Below are 5,421 nucleotides of genomic sequence, written 5' to 3'. Positions count from 1 at the left end.
GGCGGGGTCCCGAGACCGGCCCGCCCGCCGAGAGCCGGGGCAGGGGGCAGCGACCGGGGTCGGGGGCTCCAGCTGTCCGGCTCGGGGCGCGGCGGCCCCCGGCAGGCGGGTCTGGCCCCAGCCGAGCTGCCCGGGGTCTCCTCGGGGGTCTCCTGCCTTCTCGTTCAGGCGTCTCTGCCTGGGACCCGCCACGTCCTAGTAGCAGGAATCAATTGACGGTCAGCGGGGCCTCCCTACGCTATCTCCGTAACGCCACTCCGGCACGCGCCCGACCTGCCTTAAACAGTTTGGGGAATAGCGACCAGCTCTATAGGAACAGCGCAACCCATCCCACCGGTATCTGCGTAACTTCCGACTTACCCTAGACGGGCTCCGGCTGCGCAGCCGCGCATCCAGAATACAGCGGTGGCCGCGGAGTACTGCAACCAGCTTGCATGTACCAACAGGGGAATAGAGAGAGGGGGAACACGAATGTACCACCGGGGAGGGGGGTATAAGACCGCATCCTTTGGAGATGAGGGATAGTCCAGGAGGTGCACGTAGATCAGGGCTCTCCTAGCAGCCTGTTCCTGTGCTCCCAGGGCTGGATTTAGGGGCAGGTGATCACCTGGGGTGCCATGTTTGGGGGGAGCGGGGGTGCTAGGCTCTGGTTGCTGTGCCAGTCAATGAGCTATAAGAATGAAGTGATGTGAGACGACTCAAGCCCAGCTGCGGTATTGTGAACCTTGTGTAATTGTGAAAGTGTACTTGTGTTTTAAGATGTGAAGAGTATAAGTAGCGACTAATAAAGGACATATTTAATGAGATGCCAGAGATAGCTACTGAACCACTATCTACGCTGTGCTTCAATTTGCGAGGACAAAGGTGAGAAAAGCGATCTTTTGAACTGAAGGACTAAGGTTAATATTCCAAGGCTGTCACTTACTGTAACACTAATACATTGGTGCACAGTTCAGTTTCTTGATGTTAGTACATTTCAGTTATTCTTAAAATTAAAAAGTTTCTATAAGCTTAGAGAAAAAAAAATTATTTGCTTATATGTGGCATGACTAAATACAGATTTACAGATCCTAGCGTGCAAATTTATCATCTTATATGACAGGGATAAATCACACATGCAAATCATGCATTAAAGTCATGAAATGCAATACAAATGCAATAAAAAATAAGGTACTCAAAAGTTTAACAAATGGTGAGGGGGCGCTGAAGACACTCCTTGCCTGGGGTGCCATTTGGTCAGAGACAAACACCTACAAGATCTTTATCAAGCATTCTTAAAACTACAATTCCCACCTGAGGAAGTGAGGAAACACTTTTTAAAGTGCTTGTACAAATAAGCCCTGCTTTGGGTCCCATATGAGGAGAGATTAAAGAGTCTAGGACTTTTCAGCTTGGAAAAGAGGAGACTAAGGGTGGATATGATAGAGGTATATAAAATCATGAGTGATGTGGAGAAAGTGAATAAGGAAAAGTTATTTACTTGTTCCCATAATATAAGAACTAGGGGCCACCAAATGAAATTAATGGACAACAGGTTTAAAACAAATAAAAGGAAGTTCTTCACACAGCGCACAGTCAACTTGTGGAACTCCTTGCCTGAGGAGGTTGTGAAGGCTAGGACTATAACAGGGTTTAAAAGAGAACTGGATAAATTCATGGAGGTTAAGTCCATTAATGGCTATTAGCCAGGATGGGTAAAGAATGGTGACCCTAGCCTCTGTTTGTCAGAGGGTGGTGATGGACGGCAGGAGAGAGATCACTTGATCATTACCTATTAGGTTCACTCCCTCTGGGGCACCTGGCATTGGCTGCTGTCGATAGACAGGATACTGGGCTGGATGAACCTTTGATCTGACCCAGTACAGCCATTCTGATGTTCGTAGATTGACAGAGCGAGACGGGTACCCAGAAGTCACCTACTACAGGACAGGTCCAACAAGGAAAATAATAGAACACCACTGTCCATCACATACAGCCCCCAGCTAAAACCTCTCCAGCACATCATCAACAATCTACAACCTATCCTGGAAAATGATCTCTCACTCGCACAGACCTTGGGAGGCAGACCAGTCCTCACTTACAGACAGCCCCCCCCCCCCAACCTGAAGCAGATACTCACCAGCAACTACACACCACACCACAGAAACACTAACCCAGGAACCAATCCCTGTAACAAACGTCGTTGCTTACTCTGTCCCCATATCTACTCTAGCAACACCATCAGAGGACCCAACCACATCAGCCACACCATCAGGGACTCATTCACCTGCACATCTACTAATGTGATATGTGCCAGCAATGCCCCTCTGCCATGTACATTGGCCAAACCGGACAGTTTCTACGTAAAAGAATAAATGGACACAATCGGACATCAGGAATGGTAACATACAAAAGCCAGTAGGAGAACACTTCAATCTCCCTGGACATTCTATAACAGATTTAAAAGTAGCCATACTTGAACAAAAAAACTTCAAAAACAGACTTCAAAGAAAAACTGCAGAACTAAAATTAATTTGCAAATTTAACACCATTAATTTGGGCTTGAATAGGGACTGGGAATGGCTGGTTCACTACTGACCCTGCCAGCAGGTAGGGGATCTTGGGGGACAACTACTGCACTGGTGGGATGCAAAATAAACTTTATTAAGAAAATGCCAAAAACAGGGAAAATTCAATAGTGAGGGGTATGGGGTTTGTTAAGGTAGACAATTGGGGAGGGGTTTCTTTTAGTAAATAGGATAGGGGGTTTCAATAGTGGGGTACAATACAGTTGGTAACCAATTAACACTGAAGTATAAATGTAACAGGTAGCTAACAATTTCTATGTAAAGAGTGTGTCACAGCAGCATATAACCAACTAACAGTATGGGTAAAATGTGTTAAATAACCAACAACTTTAGGTAAAAATGTGTCACAGTGGTGTAAATGTAAAATGTGAGGTGTGTTAGAGAGAAAAAGGGGTAACCAATGGGGTTTTATGCTAGACTTCAGTAATACAATTGAGGTTTGGCAGCAGTGGGAACGGGGTGAGCACGTGGGGGAAGGGATTAAAAGAGAGAGAGAGAGAGAGAAAGAAAAGCAGGTAGAGGAGTGAGGTTGGGGGATGGGGGAAGAGGAGCACGTGGTGAAGCAGAGGCCAAAGGCAGAGGGAGATTTAAACTCAGGGAGACACAGAGAGCAGACAGGCTGCAAGTTTAAACAGAAGAGAGAGAGGAAGAAAGTGGTAGAGGAATGAGGTTGGGGGATGGGGAAGAGGAGCACGTGGTGGAGGGAGATTTAAAGTCAGGGAGACACAGAGAGCAGACAGGCTGCAAGTTTAAACAGCAGAGAGACAATTATACAGAACACAGCAAAATCTTATCTATGATTTAACTTAACCAAGACTACACAAATTAGCAAGTAACAAAACACAATGCAACAATTCTTTAAGCCTAACTTACAGAGTACAATGCAAGCAATTTTCTAAACCTAATTTAACCACAGCTATGCAAAATGAAATTACAATTTATCTAGACTAAAGGCTAAATCTAACCTAATGGGTGCACCTTATACTAGGGGTAGTTTTAGAGGGCAGAGTGGTGTGTGCCCAGGATACAGCTCCAAGGGGCGGGGAGGGGGATTAACTAGTGGTGGCTGCAGCAGTGGGGTGGCTGCAAGCTGGCAGCCCAGGATACAGTCCAGGAAGGCACAGGCTTATTTCTAGCAGCAAAGGCGCTGCGGAGCAAGAAACAGATTACAGATACAGACCAAGGAGTTAGCTTGGGTCTGCCTGCTGGAGAAAGAAAGCTAGCAGCCAAAACAAGGGGAGTGTGCAAGAGGTTTTTCCTTACCAATCCCCAAAGCAGCAGCAGGAACAGCATCAGAGGACACAGAGAGGACTCGATTCGCTTACAATAATCAGGAGATCTCCAGGCACAAATTCGTTGTTCGTGGGAGGGGAGTTTAAAAATGGGGGTACGCTCAAAAACAAACGAGAGCGGGGAGAGGGCCCCCCAAAGACCCCTAGCTGATCAGACCAGGTGGCAAAGCAAGGACCTTCTCCGGGGGTCTGATCAGAAAATGTCTGGTTTTAAAGGCAAACTCAGGCAGTTTCCCGCCAGTAACTCTGATTGGTTCCCCTTAATCCAGGGGAGGAGAGAAGGCAGGGAAAACTGCAGGTAGGCACAGGACATGTCTGGGCAAGTTCTGAGTCACAGGTATGACTCATATGCTCAGCTATGTGGCCACTTTAGGTCTTGCATACCTGGGCAGAGCACCCTACACCGAGCTGGGTCCGAACAAAGAAGCTAGACAAAGGAGCGAAAAGCCCCCCCCCCCCCCCCCCTCTGAGCAGAGCAATGGCTCCAGTCAGTCTGCACAAGCCATTTCCATGAGCAGGGCCAGGCTGTGACTTTGGTCAGTTTCATGGCCAGGGGGCGGCCACTCAGCACAAACAGAAAGGAAAGGGGGGGGGGTGGAAAGGAATCCAGCAGGCAGGGGGACAGCTGTAACAGACAACTACAAAAGCAACTTTCCCTCTCCTGGCATTGACATCTCCTCATCAATTATTGGGAGTGGACTACATCCACCCTGATTGAATTGGCCCTCTCAACACTGGTAAGGTAACTCCTTTCTCTTCATGTGTCAGTATAATAATGCCTGCATCTGTAATTTTCACTCCATGCATCTGAAGAAGTGGGTTTTTTACCCATGAAAGCTTATGCCCAAATAAATCTGTTAGTCTTTAAGGTGCCACTGGACTCCTCGTTGTTTTTGTGGATACAGACTAACACGGCTACCCCCTGATATTTGGTCTAGAGCCAGTCTTCTGTGTCCTTGTGTAATGTCTCATGGGCATCAGGCCACAATGCCTCAAACCAGAATGAGCCCCTTCCCCTCCCCCCCACCAAACCAGTCATCCCCAGGATAACCAACCCCACACCTGAAAAGATCATGAGTCTGACCCCCAAAAGTCATGAGACTGGCTTAAAAATTAGATTTAAGAATAATTTGTGTGTTTTTACCAAGAAGTGGCTGTTGTAACAAAGGGCAAAATTCACAAGTCATGTCAGAAATGATGGGAAATGTAAAAAAACGTGGAATAGCTTGATACTTGTGATGACAAATTGCAAGTGGGTGACTGTCAGTGGCTGGCTAGTGTGTGGAAGAGAGGAAGTTATACCTAGGCTTGGAAAGACTAGATTTTTACTGGTAAATGTAGGTGTAACCCTTCTGCCAGTCAGAGTTCACAGCAACAAGGGCTGGGTTCAGTATCTAGCGGTTCCTTTTCAACAATACAACACAAAACCAACTCGAGCCCCCACCCAGTGACCTGGGACAATTACGCACCACCCTCTGGGCGCCTCTCAGAGGCAATACTTCCCCTCTCGCAAGCACAGAGTCTGAGTGTAGCAAAAAAAAATTAATAAAAGGAGGGAAGTA

This window comes from Emys orbicularis, chromosome 10 (genome assembly GCF_028017835.1).
Source record: "Emys orbicularis isolate rEmyOrb1 chromosome 10, rEmyOrb1.hap1, whole genome shotgun sequence".
NCBI lineage: Eukaryota > Metazoa > Chordata > Testudines > Emydidae > Emys > Emys orbicularis.
This window is presented reverse-complemented; position numbering follows the sequence as displayed.